The following is a 15,610-nucleotide window of genomic DNA, read 5'->3' as shown; positions in this document are numbered from 1 at the left end:
TCAGTATGATGATTCTTGAACACAGCTTCTTTATGAGTCTTGGCCGTGGCCCTAAGCATTTTGTTTTCCAGTATTACCACCGGATACATAATTGCCACAGACACATAATTGGGTGAACCTTTTCAGATTGTGACTCAGCTTTGCTAAAGTCCCCAATTAGAGGTGTCCAGGGTTCTTAAGCATACTCTTTTTTTTTTTTTGCTTTGGACCTTGACTTTAACCGCTCAGTCTCATGTTTTCACTTGACACCTACACGCCACAAGCACATGGTTAGGGACAGCTTGGTTTAGCCGCTTAGACCAGGATTTTATTCCTTTAGGCCCTCCTATCCACTGATGCTCAAAGCCTTGGGATCCTTTTTATTTGCCCTTGCCTTTTGGTTTTAAGGGTTATTGGCTTTTTCTGCTTGCTTTTTCTTTTTCTTTCTATTTTTTTTTTCGCCTATATTTTTTTTTTCTTTCTTTTTTTTTTTCTGCAAGCTTTGTTCTTTGCTGCTTTTTCTTGCTTCAAGAATCATTTTTATGATTTTTCAGATTATCAAATAACATGTCTCCTAGTCATCATTCTTTCAAGAGCCAACATATTTAACATTCTTAAACAACAACTTCAAAAGACATATGCACTGTTCAAGCATACATTCAGAAAACAAGAAGCATTGTCACCACATCAATATAATTAAACTAAGTTCAAGGATAAATTCGAAACTCATGTACTTCTTGTTCTTTTGAATTAAAACATTTTTCATTTAAGAGAGGTGATGGATTCATAGGACATTTATAACTTTAAGACAAAGTTACTAACTACTAATGATCATGTAATGAAGACACAAACATGGATAAGCACATAACATATAAAACGAAAAAAAACAGAGAAAGTAAGAACAAGGAATGAGTCCACCTTAGTGATGTCCTTGAGCTCTTCTATGTCTCTTCCTTGTTTTTGCTGCTCCTCCTTCATTGCTTTTAGATCTTCTCTAATTTCATGAAGGATGATGGAGTGCTCCTGATGTTCCACCCTTAGTTGCTTCCAATAATTGTGTGGAAGAAAATGAATCCCCTGAGGTATCTCAGGGATCTCTTGATTTGCAGTCAAATGTTCTACCACTGAGCTATAGACCCTTGATGGAAGCTTTTGTCATCCCTTTCCTCTTTCTAGAGGTTTCTCTAGCCTTAGGTGCCATCAATGGTTATGGAAAAAAAACAAAAAAGCTATGCTTTTGCCACACCAAACTTAGAATGTTGCTCGCCCTCGAGCAAAAGAAGAAAGAATAGATGAATAAGAAGATATGGAGGAGATGGAGGGATCTGTGTATGGATGTGAGTGGTGAATGGAGAACAGAAGGGATGGTCATGAATGGAGAGAGAGAGGGTGAGGTGGGTGAGGGATTCACAGATCCTGAGATGATCCTGTGGTGTCCACAGATCTTGAGGTGTCAAGGCATTTACATCCCTGCACCAATTTAGGCATGTAAAATGCCCTTGCACACAACTCTGGGCGTTTAGCGCCAGGTTGGTGCCCATTTTGGGCGTTCAACGCCCCTTTGCTGCCATTTCTGGCGTTGAACGCCAGAACCATGCTTGTTCTGGGCGTTCAGCGCCAGGATGCTCCCATTCTGGGCGTTCAGCGCCAGAACTATGCTCTGTTCTGGCGTTTGAACGCCAGACAGATGCTCCTCCAGGGTGTGATTTTTCTTCTGCTGTTTTTGATTCCGTTTTCAATTTTTTTGTTTATTTTGTGACTCCACATGATCATGAACCTAAGAAAACATGAAAAACAATAAAAATAAGAATTAGATAAACATTGGGTTGCCTCCCAACAAGCGCTTCTTTAATGTCAATAGCTTGACAGTGGGCTCTCATGGAGCGTCACAGATGTGCAGAGCTTTGTTGAGACTCTCCAACACCAAACTTAGAGTTTGGATATGGGAGTTCAACACCAAACTTAGAGTTTGGTTGTGGCCTCCCAACACCAAACTTAGAGTTTGACTGTGGGGGCTCTGGTTGACTCTGCTTTGAGAGAAGCTTTTCAAGCTTCCTCTCCATGGTTGCAGAGGGAGATCCTTGAGTTTTGAATACAAGGGAGTTCTCATTCCATTGAAGGACTATTTCACCTCTGTCAACATCAATCACAGCTCTTGCTGTGGCCAGGAAAGGTCTTCCTAGGATGATGGATTCATCCTCTTCCTTTCCAGTATCCAGGACTATGAAATCAGTAGGTATGTAAAGGCCCTCAACCTTTACTAATACATCTTCTACTTGTCCATAAGCCTGTCTTCTTGAGCTGTCTGCCATCTCTAGTGAGATTTTAGCAGCTTGCACCCCATAGATTCCCAGTTTCTCTATTACAGAGAGGGGCATGAGGTTTATTCCTGAACCAAGGTCACACAGAGCCTTAAAGATCATGGTGCCTATGGTACAGGGTATTATGAACTTTCCAGGATCCTGTCTCTTCTGAGGCAATGTCAGTTGATCCAGATCACTTAGTTCATTGATGAACAAGGGAGGTTCAACTTCCCAAGCATCAATGCCAAATAACTTGGCATTCAACTTCATGATTGCACCAAGAAACTTGGCAGTTTGCTCTTCAGTGACATCTTCATTCTCTTCAGAAGAGGAATACTCATCAGAGCTCATGAAGGGTATAAGGAGGTTCAATGGAATCTCTATGGTCTCTAGATGAGTCTCAGATTCCTTTGGTTCCTCAGAGGGAAGCTCCTTATTGATCACTGGACGTCCCAGGAGGTCTTCCTCCTTGGGATTCACGTCCTCTCCTCTCCTCACAGGTTCGGCCATGGCGCTTATGTCAATGGCCTTGCACTCTCCTTTCGGGTTCTCTTCTGTATTGCTTGGGAGAGTACTAGGAGGGATTTCAGTGATCCTTTTACTCAGCTGGCCCACTTGTGCTTCCAGATTTCTAATGGAAGACCTTGTTTCATTCATGAAACTTACAGTGGCCTTAGATAGATCAGAGACTAGATTTGCTAAATTAGAAGCATTTTGTTCAGAGTTCTCTGTCTGTTGCTGAGTTGATGATGGAAAAGGTTTGCTATTGCTAAACCTGTTTCTTCCACCATTGTTAAAGCCTTGTTGAGGCTTCTGATCCTTCCATGAGAAATTTGGATGATTTCTCCATGTTGAGTTATAGGTGTTTCCATAAGGTTCACCTAAATAATTTACCTCTGCTATTGCAGGGTTCTCAGGATCATAGGCTTCCTCTTCAGAAGATGCCTCTTGAGTACTGTTGGATGCAGCTTGCATTCCATGCAGACTCTGAGAGATCATATTGACTTGCTGAGTCAATATTTTGTTCTAAGCCAATATGGCATTCAGAGTATCAACCTCAAGAACTCCCTTCTTCATAGGCGTCCCATTGATTACATGATTCCTTTCAGAAGTGTACATGAACTGGTTATTAGCAACCATGTCAATCAGTTCTTGAGCTTCTGCAGGCGTTTTCTTTAGGTGAATGGATCCACCTGCAGAAGTGTCCAGTGACATCTTTGATAGCTCAGATAAACCATCATAGAATATATCCAGGATGGTCCATTCTGAAAGCATGTCAGAAGGACACTTTTTAGTCAATTGTTTGTATCTTTCCCAAGCTTCATAGAGAGATTCACCTTCTTTCTGTCTGAAGGTTTGAACATCAGCTCTAAGCTTGCTCAGCTTTTGAGGAGGAAAGTACTTGGCTAAGAAAGCCGTGACCAGCTTATCCCAAGAGTTCAGGCTGTCTTTAGGTTAAGAATCCAACCATAATCTAGCTCTGTCTCTTACAGCAAAAGGGAAAAGCATGAGCCTGTAGACTTCAGGATCTATTCCATTAGTCTTAACAGTATCACATATCTGCAAGAATTCAGTTAAGAACTGAAAAGGATCTTCAGATGGAAGTCCATGAAACTTGCAGTTTTGCTGCATCAGAGAAACTAATTGAGGTTTCAGCTCAAAGTTGTTTGCTCCAATGGCAGGAATGGAGATGCTTCTTCCATGTAAATTGGAATTAGGTGCAGTAAAGTCACCAAGTATACTCCTTGCATTATTATTATTTTCGGCTGCCATCTCCTCTGCCTGTTCGAAAATTTCTGAAAGGTTATCTCTGGATTGTTGTATTTTAGTTTTTCTTAATTTTCTCTTCAGAGTCCTTTCAGGTTCTGGATCTGCTTCCACAATAATGTTCTTATCCTTGCTCCTGCTCATATGACAAGGAAGAATGGCCAGAAAAATGATAATAATAATAGAGATCCTCTATACCACAGTATAGGGATCCCTTTGTGAGTGGAAGGGAAGGGGGAGACAAAGAATGTGATGTAAAGGAAGAAATGCAACTGTACGAATGGAAGAGATGTGAGATGAGATGTTAGGATATGAATGAATAAATAGAATAGAATGAGAGAGAAGGAGGGAATTTTCGAAAATTTTTGAAAAGGAGTTAGTGATTTTTGAAAATGGTTTTTGAAGATTGTTAGTATTTTTTTTTTTCGAAAATTAAAATTTAAAATTTAAAATAATAGTTAATTAAAAAGAAATTTTGAAAAAGGGGGAAGATATTTTCGAAAAATGAGAGAGAGAGAGAGTTAGTTAGGTGGTTTTGAAAAAGTTAAGAAACAAACAAAAAGTTAGTTAGTTAGTTGAAACAAATTTTGAAAAGATAAGAAGTTAGGAAGTTAGAAAAGATATTTTGAAAAGATATTTTTGAAAAAGATAAGATAAGAAGATATTTTTGAAAAGATATGATTGAAGTTAGTTTTTGAAAAAGATTTGATTTTTAAAATCTCAATTAATGACTTGATTCATAAGAAATCACAAGATATGATTCTAGAACTTAAAGTTTGAATCTTTCTTAACAAGCAAGTAAAAAACTTCAAATTTTTGAATCAAAACATTAATTGATTATGTTATTTTCGAAAATTTTGATATAAAAATAAGAAAAGGATTTTTGAAAAATATTTTTGGAATTTTCGAAAATAACTAAGAATTTTGAAAAAGATTTGATTTTTGAAAAAGATTTTGAAAAAGATAAGATTTTCAAATTGAAAATTTGATTTGACTCATAAGAAACAACTTGATTTTTAAAAATTTTTGAAAAAGTCAACTCAATTTTCGAATTTGATGAGAGAAAAAGGGAAAGATATTTTTTTGATTTTTGAAATTTTTATGAAAAACATGAAAAATATGCAATGCATGAAATTTTTAGATCAAAACAATGAATGCATGCAAGAATGCTATGAATGTCAAGATGAACACCAAGAACACTTTGAATGTCATGATGAACATCAAGAACATATTTTTGAAAAATTTTTAATGCAAAGAAAACATGCAAGACACCAAACTTAGAATTCTTTAATGCTCACGCACTAAGAATTCAACAATGCATATGATAAACATGAAAAGACACAAAACAAAAAAATCATCAAGATCAAACAAGAGGACTTACCAAGAACAACTTGAGATCATGAAGAACACTATGAATGCATGAAATTTTCGAAAAATGCAAGATGCATATGCAAGTGACACCAAACTTATAATGTGACTAAAGATTCAAACAAGAAACAGAAAATATTTTTGATTTTTATGATTTTCTAATTTTTTTTGGATTTTTATTTTATATTTTTCGAAAATTATATGAAAAAGAAAAATAAGGATTCCAAAATTTTTAATATGAATTCCAGGAATCTTGCATTCTTAGTCTAAAGCTTCAGTCCAGGAATTAGACATGGCTCACTAGCCAGCCAAGCTTTCAAAGAAAGCTCCAGTCCAAAACACTAGACATGGCCTTACAGCGAGCCAGGCTGCAACATATAATTACATGGGCTGGAGTGATTAGTTGAATACCAATCCCAAAGTAGTTTGGGTATGGCTTTACAGCCAGATATGATTCAACATATTTCATGAAACACTAGAATTCATTCTTAAAAATTTTGAAGCCATAGAATAATTTATTTTTGAAAACATTTTTATTTTTTTTTTCGAAAACAGATGAGAAAATTTAAAAAAAAATTTTTTTTGAAAAAATTTTTGAAAATAAAATAAAAAGAAAATTACCTAATCTGAGCAACAAGATGAACCGTCAGTTGTCCAAACTCAAACAATCCCCGGCAACGGCGCCAAAAACTTGGTGCTGTTGCCGGATCAAAAGGGAATCTGGCACTGATGTTACCGGACCAAAAGCTTGCCGAAAACTCAAACAATCCCCGGCAACGGCGCCAAAAACTTGGTGCACGAAATTGTGATCACATCAATGTAGTATTCTTTGTTGTTGTATGGAATCATTATTATGGCACCTATGTGTGGACACAACTCCGTTCAACTAACCAGCAAGTGCACTGGGTCGTCCAAGTAATACCTTACGTGAGTAAGGGTCGAATCCCACGGAGATTGTTGGTATGTAGCAAGCTATGGTCACCTTGTAAATCTCAGTCAGGCGGATATAAAACAGTTATGTGGTTTTCGAATATTAATTAATAAAATAAGGATAGAAATACTTATGTAATTCATTGATAGGAATTTCAGATAAGCGAATGGAGATGCTTTCGTTCCTTTGAACCTCTGCTTTCCTGCTATCTTCATCCAATCAGTCTTACTCCCTTCCATGGCTGGCTGTATGCAAGGGCATCACCGTTGTCAGTGGCTACATCCCCTCCTCTCAGTGAATAATATGCTCACGCACCCTGTCACGGCACGGCTATTCATCTGTCGGTTCCCGATCATGCTGGAATAGGATTCACCCTCCTTTTGCGTCTGTCACTAACGCCCAACAATCGCGAGTTTGAAGCTCGTCACAGTCATTCAATCATTGAATCCTACTCAGAATACCACAGACAAGGTTTAGACCTTCCGGATTCTCTTGAATGCCGCCATCATTCTAGCTTACGCCACGAAGATTCTGGTTAGGAGATCTAAGAGATACTCATTCTAGCTTAATTCATGTAGAACAGAAGTGTTTGTCAGGCACGCGTTCATAAGGGGGAAGGATGATGAGCGTCACACATAATCATCACCTTCATCACGTTCTTGGGTGCGAATGGATATCTTAGAAGCGAAATAAGAAGAATTGAATAGAAAACAGTAGTACTTTGCATTAATCTTTGAGGAACAGCAGAGCTCCACACCTTAATCTATGGAGTGTAGAAACTCTACCGTTGAAAATACATAAGTGAAGGTCCAGGCATGGCCGTGTGGCCAGCCCCTATGGTCTAAGAACAATGCGTTCAAAGATGGTCAAAAAGACGTCTAATACAATAGTGAAAGGTCCTATTTATAATAAACTAGTCACTAGGGTTTACATGAGTAAGTAATTGATGCATAAATCCACTTCCTGGGCCCACTTGGTGTGTGTTTGGGCTGAGCCTGAGTGTTGCACGTGCAGAGGCCATTTGTGGAGTTGAACGCCAGTTTCTGTGCCAGTTTGGGCGTTCAACTCTGGTTTTGGATCCTTTTCTGGCGCTGGACGCCAGATTTGGGTAGAAAGCTGGCGTTGAACGCCAGTTTACGTCGTCAATTCTTGGCCAAAGTATGGACTATTATATATTGCTGGAAAGCCCTGGATGTCTACTTTCCAACGCAATTGGAAGCGCGCCAGTTCGAGTTCTGTAGCTCCAGAAAATCCACTTTGAGTGCCGGGAGGTCAGAATCCAACAGCATCAGCAGTCCTTTTTCAACCTCTGAATCTGATTTCTGCTCAAGTCCCTCAATTTCAGCCAGAAAATACCTGAAATCACAGAAAAACACACAAACTCATAGTAAAGTCCAGAAATGTGAATTTAACATAAAAACTAATGAAAACATCCCTAAAAGTAACTAGATCCTACTAAAAACATACTAAAAACAATGTCAAAAAGCGTATAAATTATCCGCTCATCAACTATATGCATTGAAACTTTTGTTTACAAGGCCCCAAGAAGAGGGGATATATATATATACATATATATATATATACATATATATATATATATATACATATGTATATATATATATATGTATATATATATATATATATATGTATATATATATATAAGCAACAAAGCGGACAAAGAAACCCCAAGACAAAGTAATGAAGAAAATAATGCATATGGGTGTGAATTAAAGAGAATGCATGAGTATGCAAGATAGTGAAACTCAAGGGTAGCTAGGTAATGTATTATAGTTGTATAGGTTGTTCTATGTGTCTAGTGTGACCCTAGGTTAATCAAGGATTCAAATTTTAAGCTCACTTGGTCATATACATCCTTACCTTCACCCTAGCCCCATTACAACCTATGAATAAGACCTCATGATACTTGTAAGCATGCATTAAGTAATTGTTGATTGATTAGAAGAAAGACAAATCTTGGAAAGCATGATTAGGAGAAGATTGAGCGACGAACCCTATACACTTGAGCGAATAGAGCGGATACACTTCCGGTGAGGGTTCGATGCTCAATTCTTTGTTTCCAGCTTTCACAAGCGTTCATTTAGCAAGTCATATGCACCCCTTAGTGATGTTCAATTTGGTAGGATTCATGAGTTACATACTATTTTCACCCTATATGCTCACATGTATTCTTGGAGGATAGATTTACTCTTGACCAAGTAGGTAGATGATTTTACATTATTTGCATGCATCCACTTAGGTAGTTTGCATTTCATAAACCCTTTCTCACCATGATCTTTGGTCTTTTTATTTTAAGCATGAGGGCATGCTTGGTTTAAGTGTGGGGAGATTTGATAAACCCTAATTTTGTGGTTTATATTGTGTAGAATTTGGGGGGTTTTGTCAATATTTCTCACACTTATTCACAAAAAATGCATGGTTTTGTGTTCACTTCCTAATATTGCCCCATGATGAAAAACATGCTTATTTTGCCTCAAAATTGCTATATCTTAATCCTCTTCTATTGCCATTCGATGAGGTGATGTATTTGTTGAGTGATTTCAGGAATTATAGGGTAGGAAAGCATGTGCAAAAGGGAGGAACATGAAGACTTGAAAATTTGGAATGAGCAGCATTGGCGCGCCCGCGCACTCCACGCGCACGCGTGGATGAGGTTGGCTGGAAGCGGCGCGCAAGGATGGACGCATCCGTGTGGATCAGAAGGTTCCTATCGACGCGCACGTGCACTTGGCACGCACGCGTGGATAGCAAAAGCAATCGGCGCGCGCACGTGTGGGAAGCTGCACGTGACCTCATTAAAGGAAATCGTACCTGGCGATTTCTGAGGCTCATCAGGCCCAATTTCAAGCTGTTTTTGCATGGAAAAGACCCAAGGATGCTAGGGGAAAAAGGGAGGATCAACCATTTTGACACTAAGACACAATTTTAGCTAGTTTTTGGTTCTTTTGTTCTTCTAGAGAGAGAAACCCTTGTTCCTCTCTAGATCTAGTTTTAATTTGATCTTCCCTTGTTGAATTATGAATTGGATCTTGTTAATTACTGGTTTTAGTTGTTCAATTTGAATTTCCTAGTATAATTTTGCTTATATCTTGTGATAGTTTTATGAATTCTTGTCAATTGTCATTTTATACCCATTTCGTGAATGTTGTGAATATTGACTTGTTGATGTTATATTGATGATTTCTATGTTTAATTGTGTTGTTTGGATGATTGTATGTTGATAATTGTTAGTGGGTACTTGTTGATTTCAATTTAATTGCTCTTTTGAACATGTCTTTTGTTAATGCTTACCATGTGTTTGATGGAATGTTTACTTTGATTATGGAGTAGTTCTCTTTACTCTTGGCCTAGGCCAAGGGAATTGGGTAAACTTGAGTCATTGGATCTAATGGATTTGATGATTTGGGAACCCTTAGTGGTCAATTTGATAACCATTGACGCTAACTTCCTACTAAGTCAATTAGTAGTGAGGTTAGAACTAATGGATTGATGTTGACCAAACCATTTGACATACTTCAAGTATAGAAGTAGACTTAATGAGTTTGGTTCCTCATAATTGTCATGATATGGTTATTAGACAAGGATGATGACCCCAATTCCCATGCCTAGCCAAGAGTTGCTTTTATTATTCACACTTGAAAACCAAAATTTCCAATCACTTGCTTTAGTTATAGTCACTTGTTTAGATTAGAATAGAATCATATTGGATGTTACTTTGTTAGTTTGAAATTACTCATATCATGCTTAGTTAATTGAATTAGTTTCTTGCAATTCAAGATTACTTGCTTGTTAAGATTCCCATTTATTTTTATGCTCATAACTCACAACCCCGGATTTCTAACCAATGTTGAAGCACATGTTTGCCCATTCCTTGTGAGACGACCCGAGGTTTGAATACTTCAGTTATTTCTATTGGGGTTGAACTTGTGACAACCAAATCCCTCTTCTAAATTTGATGCCCGAGGATTGTTGTTGGTAGAGCTATACTTGCAACGCAATTTTATTGAGGAAAATCTTTACCAATACACCCTTGGTTGTCCATCAAATTTTTGGAGCCGTTGCCGGGGAATGGTTGCAACATATGCCTTGATATTGGTTATGTGAATATGTGAATATTATAGATATTTTAATTATTTTCATTACTTAGCTATAGTTTAGATTTCTTTTATATGTGTACTATGACTCTCGAGTTTGATGACTCGGTCTCAACCGAATTCTAGCTTAGCCAATTTTGATCCCGAGATTGAAAGAACTTTGTTACATACTCGGCAAGCTAGACGGCGTTTGGATTATACGGCTAGTACTTTGGCCTCTCTTGAGGAACATACCGAATTACTAGGCGGTACCGAGAGTGACTTGGAGTCCGCTACTTCCTATTCTTCTGTTGGCACTAAAATACATCTTTACATCCTACAGGTGAGTCACACATGGTGGAGCCACGACGGATCACTTTACATGAGCAAGGAGCTCCAGATATCATACTTCAACCATTCCAAGCAAGGTATCCTAACCTTGATCCAAACTTTGAATTGAAGGGTAGCTTGATACATCTACTTCCTAAATATCATGGGTTGCCGGGCCAAGACCCCATCCGACATCTAAGAGATTTTCAAGTTGCTTGTTAAGATTCCCATTTATTTTTATGCTCATAACTCACAACCACGGATTTCTAACCAATGTTGAAGCACATGTTTGCCCATTCCTTGTGAGACGACCCGAGGTTAGAATACTTCGGTTATTTCTATTGGGGTTGAACTTGTGACAACCAAATCCCTCTTCTAAATTTGATGCCCGAGGATTGTTGTTGGTAGAGCTATACTTGCAACATAGTTTTATTGTGGAAAATCTTTACCAATACACCCTTGGTTGTCCATCATCTGGTCCTCTCACAATAAGAGCTTGAGTCAAGGCAATCTTCAGCCTATCGAACGCATTCATGCAGTCCTCACTCAGCTTGAATTCAACATCCTTCTGCAGTAGTCTAGTAGAAACCTGCATGGCCCAGGAATGAACGGACTTCCCTCATGGAGGAGGGGTAAGGCAAACTAGAAATTACATCTACCTTTGCTGGATCTACAGAAATACCAATATTAGAAACAACATGTCCTAGAACTGTTCATACATCGGTTCGAGCTGTAATGAACCGGGTTGGCCGATCTCTTAGAAGGTTGGCCCATGACCGACCTCTTGGAAGGTTGGCCCATTACCGACCTATTCACAAAGAGTTTGGCCAAATCGCTAGAAGAGCCCAAAGCAGGCCCAAATAAAGGGGCACATCCCAATCTAAAGGCAGTTAAAGCCTAGAAAGATAAGGGCAGCTCCCCAGAAGATAAGATGACTTTACTCAAAGATAAGATAAGATAAGATAACTTATCTTATCTAGAAAGGTCACTCCACACTACTATAAATACACTGGAGCACCCAGGTATAACTCATACTCTGATTCTACTAAAAACCTGCTTAATACCCTTGCTAACTTAAGCATCGGAGTCCCTTGCAGGTACCACTACCTTCCAGTGATAAAGGATCAGCAGCATCGCTAGTTCAACAAGTCGGACATGACAATCCCAATCGCCATTCACCAGCCGGACACGTCATCTCCGACCAGCAAAGAAGGTCTTGTCCGAAATCGACCCACAGATTCAGGTAACCCTCAGAATATTGGTGCCGTTGCCGGGGAACCTGGAAGTCATCCCATCACCATGGCAGACAACCATGACAACGATCACAACTCTGGTTTGGTAGACAAAACACCAAACAAAGACACGGACGCCACCTACAAAGACACACCTCAAAACGGGGGAGATAAGCAACCCCCATGCACAGAAATTTTGGAAGCTATCTGTGAGCAACAAAATTGCCTTAAACAGCTGGAACAAGAAGCTGAACATCAACGAGAAGCTGAAAGAAACTTTCGTAGAGAAACAAGACGACATCGAAAGCTAGAGGACATGCTCTTAAAGCTCAAAGCCAATCTCAAAACCAAGACCGCTCGATCCAGTCATGAAGATATCCCCCACAAAGATCAAGACCCATTCACTAAAGAGATCATGAAAGCTAAAGTCCCAAAGGAGTTCAAAGCTCCCGACATGACCCCATATGACGGCGCATCGGATCCAAGCCATCATCTTAGCAATTTCAGAAGCAGAATGTATCTCACTGACGCCTCGGATGCTATTCGATGCAAAGCCTTCCCGACTACCCTAACAAAAATAGCAATAAAGTGGTTCGACAGTTTGCCTCCTAGATCCATCACATGTTTTGACGACTTAGCCAAAAAATTCCTCGCCAGATTCTCCATCCAGAAGGATAAAACCAAACACTCCCTGAGCTTACTAGGGATCAAGTAAGGAGATCGGAAAAGTCTTCGGAACTACATGGAAAGAATCAACAAAGCGTGCCTGGACATACAAAGTCTGCCAACAGAAGCAGCTATCATGGGTTTCATCAATGGCCTACGAGAAGGACCTTTTAGACACTCAATATCCAAGAAGCACCCAACATCTTTGAACGAGGTACAAGAACGGGCAGAGAAATACATCAACATGGAGGAGAACTCTCGACTAGGAGAGAGCTCAAAAACCACATTCTCCTAACCCATCACGGGACAAGGATAAAGAGTCCAAGAAAAAAAAAGACCAGCATGGAGAAAAGATCAAGAAAATACCACAATTACACCTCTCTTTGGGTGTCTCTTGTGGATGTTTACCGAGAAATATGCAACACTGAGAAGATCCCACCACCTCGCCCAATCAAAAACAAAAGAGGTCCGACGAGTTGATGGTCCACCTCACACCAAATAGGTTGAACGAGTTGAAGGTCCACCTCACACCAAAGAGGTCGGACGGGTTGAAAGTCCACCTTACATCGAAGAGGTTGGACGAATTAAAGGTCCACCTCACACCGAAGAGGTCGGACGAGTTGAAGGTCCACCTCACACCAATGAGGTCGGACGAGTTGAACGTCCACCTCACACCGAAGAGGTCGGACGAGTAGAACGTCCACCCCACACCAAAGAGGTCGGACGAGTTGAATATCCACCTCACCCCCCCAACAGACGTGTTCATATGATAAATGGAGGATTCGCAGGAGGAGGGACCTCTAAACCATCTTGCAAAAGACACCTCAAAGAGGTATATTAAGGAAGGGAGAGAGGTTTGAAAAGGACAATGTAGTGCAAACAAGTCTTCCGAGATTTCAAAAATTCTTGGGGCAACCACCCATTCTTACCCGACCAAGGAAAAAATTTGATATGACGCGTACACATGGTTTACGCGTAGACGTCGATTGGCAAAAAGCAGCATTCACGCGTATGCGTGGGAAACGCGTACGCATGGATTGGAAAAAGTTGGTGAGAACGTTTGCATGCCAACGTTGACGCAAACGTGGAAGACAGGGCCAGGGAGCAATTTTTAAACCCTGCAACACCAATAAAGGCCCCAATACACCCCCCGAATCATGCAAGCAAGTTGAGCCCATCAAACATTACTCAATCCAAGGCCCAAGAGGCATCTAGATCACTCAATTTGAATTTTCATCTTTGTAAGCCTATACATAGGCAGTAGCTGGATTGGAGAAATCACTCTGGACTGGAGGGGAGTCCAGGGTCATGCATCCACATCCCCTGACACACACCTTTCATACACTTTTCTTTCTTCTCTTTCTTTTCTTTTCTTTTCTTTTTTGTTAGTTTAATTTTAGTTTGTAATTTCCATTATGAATTTGAAGTTTTAATTCCAGTTCTATTTCTTCATCTTCTTCTTTATTCTGCACTTTCTTTCTTTTCTGTTAAATTAGAGCAATGAACTAAACTAACTCTTTTCATTGGGTTAGAGAGCTCTATTGTTATTTAATGGATTAATTGTAATTTTCATCATCCTTTCTCTGTCTTTTCTCTTAGTCTTACTAGAAAGCTTTCAATCTTAATTCAATTGAACAATTGTCTCGACGGAAAAATTGTTCATAATTGGATTTCCTCGGAACCTTGACAGAGGAATGAGGAAATCATGCTAGAAATGCTTTCACACATTGGATTAGGTTGGAGGTTGGATGGATATTGTGACATTTAATCCTACCAATACTTTGATCTATAAATGTGTGAGGTATAATCAGTGACCAAGCTTCATCTCTTCCTATGAGTGATTAAACAAAGACATTGGGAAATTGTTCAAGCTTAGAGAGATTGGTGAGCCAAGACATTAGGATCCAATCACTTAAGATTGCCAAGAAGATCAATGAATGCATTGATTGAGGAAGAGATGAGGATGATCCTGATCCGGAGAATTGCAATATCTCTTGATCCTAATGTTCATTTTGTTTTTCTTCTTTTACTTTCTGTCATTTACTTCCTGCACTTTACATTTATGTCAATTTACTTTTCTGCACTTTACTGCTTTTATTTACTTTGATGTAATTTACTTTTCTGCTGCTTATCACTCCAAACTGAATCGTCTAACTAGGCTAATCAACTAACTATTGATTGCTTAATCTGTTAATCCTCGTGCGATCGACCTCACTCTTTTGTGAGTTTTATAACTTGATACGACCCGATACACTTACCGATTAGTTATTACGGAGAATTAATTTTTCGCGTAACAAGTTTATGGCACTGTTGCCGGGGATTACTTGTGATTAACAAACTACCGGTTGGTTGATTACCTAGATTAGACATTTTTCTTTCTGTTCATTTAATTGCTTTTGTTCTTTATTTTCTCTTGCTCCTTAACTGTTTGTGTTAATACCTCACCAAGAAGCCCTATTCGTGACACCTTTGGCTCTTGGTGATTGTGTTATTAACATATAACAGTTTCTTTTACTTAGTTTTCTTTCAAAATGGCATATGGTTACATTCTAATTTTGGTGTTGTCATGCAACAACTTGTTTCAATCTTTTTGGATACTTGCATCAATTTCAAGAGAAAGTGTCACACTAAGTTTGGTGTGCCACTTATTTTTCTATGCATTGTATCCAACAACACCCGTTTGGTTATGCAATCATATTGCCTCTGTTTGTACTTCTTGTGCTTTTGTTGTATCTTTAATTTTTCTTGCTTAACCACATACATCACTCATATTTTATTATGAGACATTCATGACCCATCATAAACCCTACTACCACTATTTTAATTGTTGCTTCAGGATAAGCAATCATCCTAAGTTGGTATGGGAAGGGGAAGTTGATGATTAGACTTTTGTGTGGTTTAGAATTCATAATTGAAAGCTCGTTGTAATATAGTTCCTAAACC

At 39.0% G+C, this 15,610-nt stretch overlaps 1 non-coding gene across 1 annotated transcript; it reads left to right on the top strand.

Annotated features, from left to right (window-relative positions):
• Positions 1 to 3,551: 3,551 nt before the first annotated feature.
• Positions 3,552 to 3,659, top strand: LOC112725648 (small nucleolar RNA R71). The gene has a single exon (XR_003164741.1). It is a non-coding gene; the product is annotated as a small nucleolar RNA R71 (small nucleolar RNA).
• The last annotated feature ends 11,951 nt before the right edge of the window (positions 3,660 to 15,610 follow it).

This window comes from Arachis hypogaea, chromosome 11 (genome assembly GCF_003086295.3).
Source record: "Arachis hypogaea cultivar Tifrunner chromosome 11, arahy.Tifrunner.gnm2.J5K5, whole genome shotgun sequence".
NCBI classification, from domain to species: domain Eukaryota; kingdom Viridiplantae; phylum Streptophyta; class Magnoliopsida; order Fabales; family Fabaceae; genus Arachis; species Arachis hypogaea.
Note: the sequence above shows the minus strand (reverse complement) of the source record. Positions and strands in the feature narration are given on the sequence as shown.